Source organism: Sebastes umbrosus, chromosome 6 (assembly GCF_015220745.1).
Source record: "Sebastes umbrosus isolate fSebUmb1 chromosome 6, fSebUmb1.pri, whole genome shotgun sequence".
Lineage (NCBI taxonomy): Eukaryota > Metazoa > Chordata > Actinopteri > Perciformes > Sebastidae > Sebastes > Sebastes umbrosus.
In genome coordinates, this window is record NC_051274.1 from 3,264,581 (window position 1) to 3,279,636 (window position 15,056).

The window sequence follows — 15,056 nt, forward strand, 5'->3', positions numbered from 1 at the left end:
GGTGATGAGCACCGCCTAACACGACCCATGAGTGTCCCATAAGTGCTCAGCTGACGGCCATAGCATATGATTCACATCGTTTTTAGATTCATCAAACCATTCAAGAGCCCTTGTGTCCTGTATGGACGCAATCTGCATTTGTTATGTTTCTCCACTTGTGTTTTTCCTGTAATTTGCCATCAATTTGTATATCCAGCCCGTTCTCATTCCCACAGCGTGAGTTACCGCTGCTTTGACACGCGTGTGATACCAACGCACAAGGCACCCTTCGTCGCTGTGTGAAACGCAACGGGCTTTCAGTTAACTACAATGTAAAGCCAGAGTTCAGAGCAAATATGATTAAAAAAAGTTATTTTTATAAAACGGTCGCTATATCCTGACAGTAGAACATGAAACAGGTAACCTGAAAAAAAGTCATGTTCCTCTGTGTCCTCTAGTGTCCTCCGGTGTCCTCCCGTGCTCCTAACGGCATCTGCAAGATTTCACAGACCTGAGGAAAACAAGCAGTAAGAGCTTATCTGAGGTCTGCTGTCAATCTGCCGTCTATGAGAGCCGGCTGTCAATAACTCGCAAACTCCGACCAAACGGTCAAACTAGGCAGCGCTGATCAAATATGAATCAATATTATGTTACGTTAATTTCTATTTGTCTCCTCAAATGTTCTCAGAATCATCTTGTAGTGCACGGTCTAGCTGTAAAATGAAAAAGTTTGTGACCCAGCAGCCATGTTCGAAATCTCTTGAAGGAACGCCAAGCACAGCCAATAGGAACGCTCTCACTCTCTGAAATGACCTGTGATTGGTCAAAGTCTGCCATCACGGGCTAGATGTTCTAAAGCCTGAAAACAGAGCCATGAGGAGGAGCAGAAGTCTAGTTTTCTCTCAGAACACTTAAATCACAATATGTTGAAAGGTTATTATGAGATTTTTGCCCAATGATGCCAAAAAATATACTGCCTACTGCAGCTTTTAGTCCTTCATAAATACTGTGAAAGTATCGAAACGCTCAATTCATGGAGAAGTACACACAGCCCGTATTCAGAAACTGTGCTTTTGAAACAAGCTGTCAGGATTTCTGTCCATTTGTGATGTCGCAAATCTACCAATATATATATATATATATAACCCATTACAGTTTTAAACATCAATGTTCTAAATGTGTCCCGGTTTATTTCCGGTTGCAGTGTATGTGAATGACATCAGCTGACAGGAAGTAAACATGGACCCAAGCTGTTGCCTAGCAATGCAATTCCGTTGAAATGAGCTAAAACGGAGCGTTTCAGACAGAGGGTAACTACAGGCATATTCAGGCAGACACTATGAGGAAAATAAAGTTTCATTTGAACAATAAAGAATGTGAACATGTTCTAGTCGAAACCTAAAAAAGTATGAACCTGAAAATGAGCATGATATGGGACCTTGAAGTTTCATTTTCACTTTACAAACATAATAATTTTAAGCCCAACAATGTTGTTTTTTCTTAAACCTAACTACCAGTGTTTTGGTTTAATTCACAATATTAAGCACATATTGACACCGAGGGGTCGGATAGAGCCTCAGTATGTGACGGGTTGGGATGAGAACATGTTGGTACGTGCGGATCATAATAGTTAATATTTGCAATATTGCTGTTATTAACTGTGGACTACAGGAGTTAAAAAGCTCGAAACAAAACCCAATTCACCGAAACTGGTTGTGAAAACCGATGCCAGCGGTGGAACATTGCACTTTTTGATAGTCAAAGACCCAAACAGCATGCAAACACCCTCTCAGAATGTTTTTTACAAATGTAGTTTGACATCACTCAGTGGTTTCTCCCATCATATTTCAGTAGCATTGAATATTTAGATAATAAAAAAAAGTCAAAATCCTGCTTTCATGACAACATTCTTCCTGACTCAGTGGATGATGGTACTATTGTGCAGCGTTGATGTAACTGTGAATGAGAGAGTTCCCACACTAGGTCGGCTTCACACAATGTGACTCACAATGTGACACACCGCCCAATATCTGGTGCCAACTTGGGTACGCTCTGACGCTGAAGGCTGTGAAATGCAGCCCACAGCTGAGCGTGAACGTTCACAGATCCATGGATCACAATCAGCCTGATCTGTGCCTGTTAACTTTGTTTAGACTGCTGGCCAGTCCTCCAGCTGATGCTGTTTAGCCATCAACAAAGGGGTCTCCAGTCAATACGATCCACCTGTCCACACTCAACACTTCCTCCCACTCTGTCCCACGCTGCCATGACCTGCTTTTTCAGCCTATACTCAGTCTGAGCCAGCTCTTAGCCCCGGGGACTCATCCAGGACTTGTCCACTGTTGGACATTCAGTTCCCTCTCATGCGGCGATGATGATATTCCTCGCCTCGGGGCTCATCTGGAGCCTGAAGACGGGGATCCTAGCCTGAGGGCTGATGTTCTCGGGCCTGCTGCCCACTGACCCTCCTCCTTCCTTTTCCAATGGTCTTCTAAATGAAGAGCAACTCATTCAGGAAGGAGTAGCTCTCTGATTTTACAGCCCCTCCTGCACAATCATCAACACCCACAACAATAATGATTACAGGATGTAATATCCTCCCTGCTCCTCTGCCTCGCCCGGTTTATTCAGGATGTCAGCACCAACATTTCCCTTTAATAGCCATGTAGGAAATGATTCCAACGGACGGGCACAGACAGGTAAATAATGACAGAAAGAGAATGAAATGACAAAAAAAAGCGAGTAGTGACAGAAAAAGAAAGGGCAGGAAGAGGAGAAAGAGAGCGACCTGGCCACTATATGCAGAGCGAGAGGAGAGTGACACTTGTCCGTGTGGCTGCCATATGGAGCCAATAGTGGCAGCGGCGGCGCAGGAAGGCTAGGAGCGGGGAATCAGAGGAGGGGTGGTTGGCTCTAACAGCCTTTACACAGGAAAGGCAAGGCCGATGGAGCTGAAGGACGATACAGATGTCAGTCTCTGGCCAAGTCAGCCATCTGTCATGGGGAACTGGCCAAGTCACCCTGGCCCTGCGATGCAGTAGAAAGCGGTGGGGAGACTCGTGATGACCAGTCATTACGAGCTGGGAGCTGTCCTTTGGATATGGCCGATTCCCAACAGTAGCTTACCTCGCATCGGTGTAGACAAAGGAAATAATATAACATCAATACCTTAACGACAGTACCGTCTGAAAAGTGTTGAATATGGAAAGTTGGCATTACTTGTTCAGATTCTTAAGCTTGTTCACTTATTCTTTAGATATTTCTAGATCTGAATCGGGGAACTTCATTATTTATGCAACACTGATGCATTGAGCAGTTTGCCATAAATTATTAATAGGGCTGTCAATCGATTAAAATATTTAATCACGATTAATCGCATGATTGTCCATAGTTAATCATGATTAATCGCAAATTATTTGCACATTTTGTATGTGTTTAAAGTGTACCTTAAAGGGAGATTTCAAGTATATAATACTAAATATGCTGCTTTATGCAAATATATGTATATATTTATTATTGGAAATCAATTAAAAACACAAACAATGACAAATATTGTTCAGAAACCCTCACAGGTACTGCATTTGGCATAAAAAAATATGCTCAAATCATAACTTGAGACTTGTGGGTACCCATAGAACCCATTTTCATTCACATATCTGGAGGTCAGAGGTCAAGGGACCCCCTTTAAAAATGGACATGCCAGTTTCATATGATGCCAATATCTTCACCTAAAAAATTGTCTTAATGCATTAAAGAAATTAGTGGCGTTAAAATCAATTTGCGTTAACGCGTTATCAAAGAGTATAGAAGCAAAGAGATGAAACTCCAGTGTTTTTTTGACAACAGCTGCTGTTGGACTGAAAACACTTATAATATTTAGAATATTTTAATTGTTCAACACAGGCCATTTTGGTAGAGACGTTAAGATATGACAATAGAATAGAAATAATTCTGTTTTACTTTTGTATGCCTATAAGCGTATCTTTGCTGCTGGGCGCTGAATCTGATGTTACAATGGAACGACCAATTGACTTTCACTTCTTGACAATATATGTTCTTTGTTCACTTATTCTTTAGATATTTCTTGATCTGAATCAGGAAACTTTAGACTATATTTAAATGATTTTATTCATGCAACGCTGATACATTGAGCAGTTTGCCATATATTATTTAATAAAAATAAGTTGAGTTATTCACACAAATATGAGTACTGGGGTGTTTTTGCAGGCTGTCAAAGACCTCAGAACCAAGAATTAAAGTTCTTGTTTGATTTTTCCTCTGGTCTCTCTACATGTATTAATTGGAGTCATAAAGCCTAAAAGCATATGCACTAATTTCAGTTCAAAGATTTTTAATTTTCTATTTATGTCCACTTTCCGACTATAATATTGAACCACCTCTGAAAGTCACGTCGTGTTGAGTCTGAACACACCTTAAGGCGCTGAAAAAGGTTTGCTTTGGTAATCTGTATTGGCAGCGATCAAAAAATGTCCAAATGCTACCCAGCCCGAGGCAGATGTGAGGGAACATAGAAGGAGGTAGGAGTAGCTGTGTGGGAGCCCTGATTATCACCGTTCAGCAAGTTAACACTAATGTATAAGGAAAAAGTCAGAGGTACAGGGAAGTGTAATTTCAAAAGCTCAAAATGCTAAGGCCGTGGGGATACGCTGCTGCCCACAGATGAGGAATGATGCCAAAACAGAATCATTTCTTTCTTTTTTTTTACATTTCTTGCAAATAAAAGGTTTCAGTTATTTAATGAGCAGCACGTCTGAAGCGGAACATTGCATGTTGACGTGAACTAGACTATTTTAGATTCCAGCTCCATCAAAGGCCTTATGTTCTACCGTACAGCAAATCCCCTGTGTTCGACATCAATAGTCCTGCTTTTTCTGAACATATAATTACCGTTGCCTTTACCTTTGTTTGACTATAGCGCGACGGATCAACATATATCTCCGTGACACATTCATATTGTACACAAGCAGATTCACCTGATCGCCTTTCCGACATCAAAGCTGACAGTGACGAGCTATTATACAGCGGGATCCTTTCATTTGCATTTACAGTAATGAAGTCTCGATCCTCCCTCCCATTTCCACTCTTTTTTCCCTTCTCTCTCTCGGCCCGTCACCGGCTGCTGGCTGCACACCGAGCTGGATCCTCTCGGATAGAGGCCAGAGAGGGAATATTAATTGGCGAGCAATACCCCCTTGTTGAGACGCAGCCCATAAATGAAACGGCCATAAATTATTTATATGCCTAATCAGACGGCATGTGCTCAAGTTATTCTCTCAAACAAGACAGCTTCTGTGCTCTTCCTTTTCTCCCCTCCTAGTAAATAATTTCAGTTCCTTTTGGTGAGAGTGCAGTCAGACACAAGGCTGTGTGCTAGAAGTAGAAGACTAATGAAAATATGCTGCAGCGATGACGAAATCGCCGTTTTCCGGCTGCAATCACAGTCAGGGAAAAAGAATGACCCGCTTAGCACCAGGTATTAAAATGCATCCTGCGTTTGGAGGGTTTTGATGCTGACAGACAGGAAACAGATAAAGTTCAGGTGTAAATGCAAACAGGGAACACTTACTATTAGCAACCAGGTGTGAATGAAATGAGACTGATCCGTGAAGAACGGCTGCGGGGGATTATAGAGCAGGAAACTAAAAACGTTTGCACATGGGTTCAATTGGGAGCTGTAGACAAAACGAACTGGTGACAGATTTTAATGTGTGCACGAGCAAGAATCTATCAGTCAATAGAAAAACAGAAAGAACTATTTTATCCCCCAGATTTAAGTACATTGTTTGTCCATGACCACTGGAACGGCACATGGAAGCGTTTTCTCATCTGACACCCCTATCTGCACGATGACACCATCTGTCCGTCCATCCATCCATCCATCCATCCATCCATCCATCCATCCATCCATCCATCCATTCTCTTCCACTTCCCCAGCAGTGTTTTCCAGCTCTTCCTGGGGGACCCCGAAGTGTTCCCAGGCCGGACGAGATATATGAAATCTCCAGCGTGTTCCGGGTCTACCCCGGGGCCGCTTACAAATTGGAAAACTTCTAAAGAGAAGCATCCAGGAGGCATCCTGATCAGATGCCCAAACTACCTCAGCTGGCATATTTAGAAGCGAAAGAGCAGCGGCTCTACTCCGAGCTCCCTCCGGATGTCTGAGCTCCTCACCCTATCTCTAAAGAAGCTCATTTCGGGCCGCTCGTATCCACACAGAGCTGTCAAAGTTAACGCGATAATAACGCAAATTTGTTTTAACACCATTCATTTCTTTAATGCATTAACGCAAACGTGAAAATTTGAGGTTGTGGCGGGTAGCTGGTTGTGAAGCTCGAGTGAAGATACTGACATCATATGAAACTATAAAAGAAACCTAATGAATCCATCGGTACCAACCACGTCATACTAGCTTGTTGGGAAGGAGGATGAATAACGCTGCAAATGTACGCAGAATTTTTGGCGAGGGGCAAGTCATAGTCAAGTCAGCACACTGACACACTGACAGCTGTTGTTGTCTGTTGGGCTGCAGTTTGCCATGTTATGATTTCAGCATATTTTGTATGCTATATGCAGTACCTGTGAGGGTTTCTGGACAATATCTGTCACTGCTTTGTGTTGTTAATAGATTTCCAATAATAAATATATACATATATTTGTGTAAAGCAAGCACATTATTGTACAACAACTCAATTCAACAGTGAAACTTAGGCACTATTATTGCAAAATATGAATTAATACCCAGCACCACAAATAAACTGAACATTGGTAGTTGCAGTCCTAATTTAAACATCAAAGCAAGTCACAATCTGGGCAGAAGATGCATGCCAGCCATCATGACCGCCACCACCAGCATCGTCAACATCGTGCTGGTGCAGGAGAAGTGAAGTGGACTCTCCTGCTCTTGGTCTGCGCTGCTGTATCCTGAGCTCACAGGTTAGCGGGGTCAGTGCCGCCATTGGTGGTTTGCACTTAGAAAGGAATCCAAAGCCAGGAGAGAGGGTCATTACTGGCCGTGGAGAGCAGAAAGTACCCGGTAAAGAAGCCTCGTCAGACTCCTCAGCCAGCTGACAGACAACAATATACCCTCCTGTAACCCTGAGAGCAGCTGTCTGTCAACCACAAGGCTTTTCTGCTGCCTCCTTTCCAGCCGCACAATGCTCTGAGACTCTCAAACACTCACACAAGATAAGCACAATGACTTGGCATTCACACACAAGACAGAAAAAAAAATATAGAGACAGACACATTTCTTCCTTCAAATGCCACAAGGTGCTGGAGGGTTCAAATAAATGGTCCGCTAAAAAAAAAAAAAAGGATAAAAAGGTGGAAAAATGGTTCAATGGCTGTTTTATAATTCCTTCTTCAAAAATAGTTTAAGATGGAGAAAAAAAAGCCCCGGCAGGCAGCTGCACAGAGAGCCAGTTTAAAGGACTAACTGATGTTTCATGACCTCCCTTTTAACTGCTCACAGCCAAGAAGTCATTTACCTCCCTCGCCAAGACAGATGATTAACTGGAAAATGCAGCTTCAATCTCCTGCATTGACAAACATCCTGCTTGCTTAAGTGTCCTTGAGCCAGACCGCAGCCAGCTCCTGAGTGCTGCCCTGTGGCTTAGCCTGACCTCTGACCTCCATCTTTAAGGAGATAAGAGAAATGAGAATTTCTCCACTGGGATCTATAAAGTATCATTCTTTTCTGACGCCAGGTCGCAGCAGAAAAACCTCAATCTTCCCCGGCGTTTGGCCTCAATTACAGCTTCTAACTAGTGCCGACAAAGGTGGAGGTACAGTGCATCCTCAAAGAGCAAAGCTGATATGAAAAACATGACATGAATTGTATTTGTCTTATGTTGGTCTAGGCTCTGGGGTCTAGGGATGTCAAGGTACCAGACATCTAGTAGTCGATACCAATACCAGTGAATTTACACGATTCTTGATACCAATTCGAGTCTATTAGCATTGCAAAACAGAACAGTGACTTGTAGCCCTCAAGTATTTAAAACAAGTATTTGTCTGGGTGTCTGTCTTTGAGGTGTTTTGCTAAATTGGAAGTATTTCCTCCTTTGGAAAGAAAAGTACGACGGCCCCGTTACTGCACCACATACTGTTTTTTGCGAATCTATTATTACTCCTTGTAAATCCACCTCGAACGCAAAGTACTTCCATACCCGTCTCTTGCTATTTGTTTTCTCAACGAGTTTGAGTCAGAGGTAGCGCTGCAGCAGCTGCCATCTTTCACGTCTCGTGTTGTTGTTTTTTTCCGTGCTGTTACGGCGTTCTTCTTCTTCCTTCATTTCACGGCAGATGAGAACACTTGTAATCGTTTACTGCCCCCATTAGATCCGGAAGAATCGCATCTCCAGTACCTCCGCTCTGGTACCAAATGACCATTACAGGCCTCGTTCGGTACCGAAGAAAACGAGTACCGTCACATTTTTAGAATTTTGGAACCGAGTTGGTACCGAAGAATCGGTTCTCGTGACATCCCTACTGGGGTCTAAGTTTGGACAGAGGGACTGAAAATAGGTGTGCTTTGTCATTAGTACATTGATCAAAGATGCCTAGAATTTCCTGATCGATCTTTACAATGTAAAGTTTGAGTTTTGGCTGGGGATGGGTACCAAGACCCGGTATTAAACGGGCACCGGTGCTAAATTATTAAAGACCGGGGTATTGATAAGCTCTGACGTTATTGGTTCTTTCATCGGTACTTTTTAACACTTTGGTGTAATTTATTATCACGCTGAAGCACACATCTCTTCTGCTCTCTGTGTCTCTTCCTGTCTCCTACACACACACACACACACATACACACACGGAGCGAAGTCATTGAATAGAGCAGAGAGACAGCGGTAGAGACAGTGAAGTAAACCAGGTAAAGTGAAGAACGCTCATTACTGTAAATAAGTGCAATAAAACCTTTGCCAATGAAAAGCCAATACTTTATCAATACACCTGTTCAACAAGCAAAAACCTGATGTAAACATGTAGAAAAAACTGTCTGCAGACTCTCTTCCACAGCACTCTATAATAATAATAAATTGTGACAAACAAGCTAAAACAAAAGCAGTCTGTATGTAGTCTAACTGTTTATCTTAGTTTGCCACACATCTTAAAATTTGTGTAAACTAACTTGCTTATTAACAAAGCAGCCGGTCCTCTCTCTACCAACGGTACCTGCAGGCAGTGAATCCCATCAGCAGAGATGTTCTTCATTCTTTCTTAACTTCATTCAGCAATATGATTTATTTTATTGACTTTCTAGATTAGTTTCCAGTCAGTTATCATTGAGTTTATATTGTATATTTGCTGTTGTAAATATTACTGTTGCTGCTCTAGATACATTTAGTTATGTTCAAAATATAAATGAATTCTAATCTAACTCTGAATTTATTCTGTTTTTAAAATAATATATTAAAAAGCAACAGCGGTTAGCACTGCCGCCTCACAGCAAGAGGGTCGCAGGTTCAAACCCGGCTTGGGGCCCTTTTGTGTGGAGCTTGCATGTTCTCCCCGTGTTAGCGTGGGTTTTCTCCTACAGTCCAAAGACATGCAGGGTAAGACAGGATAACAGATAATGGAATGGATGGATATTAAAAAGCAATTATTTAGTGATGAAAAAGAACCAATCAGAGTATCGATAAAGAACCGAACCAGTAAAGAGTATCAATAAAATCTTAACGATACCCATCCCTAGTTTTGGTTGACACTGGATCCTCACATCAAGAGTTCTCCCTGTTCATAGATGATAGGCATAAAACGTGTTTTATCTGTTTGCCTTTCACCCAAAGCATGCTGGGATCGTTTAAAGCTCCCATGTGCCCTTGAGTCTGAATAAGCAGGTATACAGGATGGATGGATGGACCTTGCAGTAGAACGCCATTTCAGACTTACTAAGTGATAAAAATCCATTCGTATGGGACAGGAGGAACATGACCAACAACAATCTAGTGGGAATCAATAGAAGTGGACACACAGTACATACGAGAACTGTATGTATGTGTGTATGGATTTCTACATGGCCGTCGCTCTTCATCTTCATCAGCCGAGACTCAATCACAGTGGGAGCGGAGTGTGCCGATGTGTCAACTCGTCTGTCATCCAGAAGCGGCAGGAGTGGAGTCAGGGGAGGGCGGGGGGGAGGGCAGTGGACCCGGTTTTCAAAAACGCACGACAATGATGAGCTTGGCGTGTCGCCGAGGCAACGAGCAACCTCATCCATTATTCATCTGGGTAACAAACTGATAAACGAGGTAAATGAAGAGGAACAACGGCAGCGAAAAAAATCATGCAGACGGACCAAAAGAGACATTTAGAAGCCGGCGGCACCGGCGGCGTCCTGAGGCGCATATTAATCTGCGAGGTAAACAACAAGGTCCGGGCACGGGGTCAAAGCGAAGCGGCTCTCATCCTTGAGAAGAGTAATGTGGGAGCGACTCCGCAGCTTCGGGAAAAAGGGTGCTTGATCAGACCAGGTGTTACGGGGAGGATTCGCATCTCTGCAGAATCAACACATGTATAGTGGCTAGTTCTCACATCATCAATCACCCACCTACCATGTGCACCCTCCACATCAGGAAACAAACGCTCCCTTTGTAGCACAAGTTGATGTCCCAAACAGTTAGCATCAGTGTACCAGCACAGGTACAGAGAGCAAACATTATATCCCATGTCTCACATGCCAAATTCACACGATCTGCACGAGACAGCAGGGGGAAGAATTATTGCCCTGTTGCTACGGTAACACCTCGTATGCAGACAACACCATGCCGTGGTATGAAAAATGGTGATTTGTGAGATTTCATTTTGAAAACCATCCCAGTGTCGAGGGCGAACGGAGGGGAGCGGTGGGAGAGAGGGAAAAGATTGACAGTGAAAGAGGGAGGGAAAGAAAAGAGACTCAGATACAGTGAGAGAATAAAAAAAAACGAGAGGAAGAAGGAGGGGAACGAAGCGAGGCTTCACTCGCAGCAATTTGCAGCAGTGCTTTAGACAATTTGGGTCACTTCTGTCACTGTATTTCTATACGGCGAGCAGGAACACCTCATCTGCCATTCATTTCATTTCCATTCCAACACCTGCAAGCCATTTGCATTCTGTCAGTTTTACCTCTGCCTTTTATTTCTCCGCACGCCACTACATTTCCTGAATGATAACACACTGGCAATTTCTACACTGGCACAGCGCTGGGTAGCCCAGGGCACGACACCGCCTGCATCCAAAAGAAGGGGGGAAATGGTGAGCCCTTTTTCCAATCTTACTCCTTCTTTGTCTCCTCCACCCTCAGTCCCAGTACCCCTCTCAGGTTTCCACCTACAACACCCCCCCAACCCGCCCCAACCCGCCCTGCCTCTTGATCTAATCCAGATCTTTGCCATTTGACCCTTACGAGCCCTTGCAGGGCCCGGTGTCTCCCCTGGGACCAGAGGCCGGATCGCATGTCTCGCCTCTCTCGACAGCAACAAATGAACCAGGCGCTCAATAGCTCGCCTGATTGGCTGCCATGAGATCCATACCATCATTCCTAATAGCGGAGCACCACAGAGCCACAGCGCTTCCTTATACCGGCATTACTGATCACATTCATAAAGTCCTCCATGGCATTCGGCACTCTGTTATATTTCTGAACTCATAACCCAATATTCCAAGAAGATTACTGAGATATTCTGACTAATTGCTATTAAATATCCCACAGTCCAGGCTGAAAACAAAAGGGGGACCGTGCTTTTATCATTTTAGCTCCAACACTAGGGAAATGCCTCCCCCTCACCCCCTCACACTCACAGTCAGCTGAGTCTCTGTCACATTTTAACTTTTAAAACCACACTTTATCAGGCTGGTGTTTTTATAAGTGTGTTGCTTGCAGATCCTTTGGTTTTTGGTTTGATTTGTCTTTTAAAGCAGCAGTAGGCGAGACTGGAGCAGATATGGTTAAAAAAAGTTATTTTTATAAAACGGTCACTATATCCTGACAGTAGTGCATGAGACAGGTAATCTGAAAAAAACATGTGCCTCTATGTCCTCCGGTGCTCCTAACGGCATCTGCAAGAGTTCACAGACCGGAGGAAAACAACCAATCAGAGCCGAGCTGGAGCCTTGCCGTCTCTGAGCAGCTGTCAATCACTCGTGAACTCTGATCAAACGGTCAAACTAAGCAGCGCTGATCAAATATGAATTAATATTCTGTTACTGTAATGCCTATTTATCACACAAAATGTTTTCAGAATCATCTTGTAATGTATTGTTTAGCTGTAAAATGAGAAAGTTTGTGACCCCGGCCGCCATGTTGAGATCAGTTAAGGAAATACCAAGCACCGCCCACCAGGCTTGTCACAGAAGTCACACGGTGGTCGGGCACACAATTACAGTATGAATTACAATATGCTGAAAGGTTATTATGTGATTTTTGCCCAATGATGCCAAAAATATTCTGCGTAGCCTCGCTTTAATTCTGTTTTTTTTGTTATATTATATCAGTTTTATTGTCACGTATCTGCTCCCATTTTATAAATTGTACATGTTTTCATGATGTTTACTATTATGTATTTAATTATTAACTGTGACGCACTTTGTAACTGCAGTTTTGAAAAGTGCTATATAAATAAAGTTTATTATTATTATTATTTTTATTTTTACTATTATTATTAATAATGTTTTTTATTATTATTAGTAGTATGATTATTATTATGATTATTATCATTATTATTATTATTATTATTATTATTATTATTATTACTGGTACATTATGTCAGAGCCTGCTACGCAGATCAAGGCAAGTTTCATCAAGTTAAATTTAACATATTTATATATCCAGTTAGAATGAAACGTAGGCCCAATTGTGCCACAACTAATGAATGTGAAATTAAATAAATAAATGTGTAGTAGCTCTGCTTGTCTGGGCCGATCCCTCATGAGAAATACAACACAGCGAGAAAAACTCTCTGAAGACCTCAAAAAGAGAATTTTTAGGCTCACAGGCTGCAGAACTTTAAATGCTATGAATTGAGATTTCACAATGCATCCATATTCATGAGATTTTTTGAACAGCACTATGCAATTATTACATACCGGTATAGCCTCAAAATGTCAGAGAGATGAAACTGTTTTTCTGAATTTTGAGGATTAAGAGAACCAGTACGCAGCACTTCATGTTTACCGATCAGGCCGGTCTGTGAAGCTTTGTACCAAAGGGTACCAAAGGGATAAGAGAGAAAATAAGGATCTAACACCGGCTGGTCTTGCTTTCTTAAGATGGAGCACTTGCCCACTGCTGTTTGCCAGACAGGATTTCACTCCAGTGGTAATCCTTGAATTTCTGTTTCTGCCTTTTATCTTTCCATTTTGAAGATCCATTCGTTCGTTTCTCTAGTGCCAACAGTGATGTTCCTTTTCCTTAGATGTTCCCACTCTTTCCTTTGTCTGTTCAGCCTTGGTGACTATTACTGCTAATGTTAACCACACAATACTTCTATTATTAGTACAAAAACCAAAAGCATCAATCAAACTCTCGTGCATTTGATTCTTCCCATGAAAGATTTACCAAGTATTACTAGTATACCAATTCCAGTATTTAAAATAGCAGATAAAAATAAGCCTTTAGGTAGAGCTGTCAAAGCTAATACAATAATAACGCGCTAACGCAAATTCATTTTAACGCGACTAATTTCTTTAAAGCATTAACGCAACTAGCGATTTTTAAATTGTAGTGGGCTCATCCATCGGTACCAATCATGTCATACTAGCTTGGTAGGAAGGAGGCTAAATAACGCTCCAAAGTTACGCTAAATTTGGTGAGGAAAAACTGGCATGGCCATTTTCAAAGGGGTCCCTTGACCTCTGACCTCAAGATATGTGAATGTAAATGGGTTCTATGGGTACCCACGAGTCTCCCCTTTACAGACATGCCCACTTTATGATAATCACATGTTGTTGCCTGTTGGGTTGCAGTTTGCCATGTTATGATTTGAGCATATTTTTCATGCTAAATGCAGTACCTGAGAGGGTTTCTGGACAATATCTGTCATTGATTTGTCATTGATTTGTGTTCTTAATTGATAATATACAATAATAAAATATATTCATAGATTTGTGTAATCAAGCATATATGCCCATTCCCATGTTGATAAGACTATTAAATACTTGACAAATCTCCCTTTAAGGTATATTTTGAACAGATAAGATTTCGATGAGTTCGATGAGAGGATCGATATATTCTCATGTCTCTACTTTACATGTCAAGCCGTAGTTTTGAGGTTGCCAGGCAAACAGTAGAGACTTCAGAAAGTCACTCTACCCGAGCACAATTTAGTCCTGCGCATAGCCCCTCATAAAAATAACAACTTGTTGTGGTTAAGTTTAGAGTTTAGAGGTGCTGGTGGGTGGATTCTGTTTCCCTTTCACTGTTCTAGTACCTACCTTTTACAGTACTATTCTTGTAAAAATTAAACCAGTAAGTATGCATAGTTGTTTGATTTATGATTTGACAAAGTAATCCGAACTCAAGGTCCACTTACTTTTGTTGAGCTTTCAACATCAGCATCTCACAGTTTCATCAGCTGATGATCTCATCTCCCGGTACTCAGAATGTGAGATGCTGTAGAAAGCTTTTGAAGAAGTCAGTAAGTGGACCTTGAGCTAGGATTATTTTGTCAAATTACTATTTCAAAGTTGAAGAATGTACTTTCACGCTGGACTTAAATGATTATCCAAATTGTTGTCGATAATTTCTTTTTTTTTGACAAACAGCTAATCAAACCACGAATCATTTTTCCTTTACAGACGTTTCCAAACATGAAAGTGCACTTTCATTTGGGCCGATAGTGCCTCGACAGTCTTCTGCTGATTCCGGCTGATTAGACAGGTGTATGTTTTTGTTAAGAATCATGCCTGGAGCAGCGTTGAGATGTTTTAAACATGTGTGCACACACTCTTGGAACTCGGTGTGGGTGTGCTGTAGGGCTGCAGATTCCTGTGATGGAGAATCTAGGGCAAAACCCCTTAAGTGAAGAGATGGGGAGAGGGGAGAGGGAGATCATCAGAGCCATTACTGCGTGATA

The 15,056-nt window shown here is 42.1% G+C and overlaps 1 protein-coding gene and 1 long non-coding RNA gene across 2 annotated transcripts in view; both read right to left on the minus strand.

Moving 5' to 3' along the window:
- The window catches only part of agrn (agrin), a 362,262-nt gene that overhangs the window by 237,121 nt on the left and 110,085 nt on the right, over positions 1 to 15,056 (minus strand).
- Positions 8,273 to 9,009, minus strand: LOC119489681. The gene is made up of 2 exons (XR_005207233.1): positions 8,411 to 9,009; positions 8,273 to 8,366 (listed from the first exon to the last, which is right to left on the minus strand). It is a non-coding gene; the product is annotated as an uncharacterized LOC119489681 (long non-coding RNA).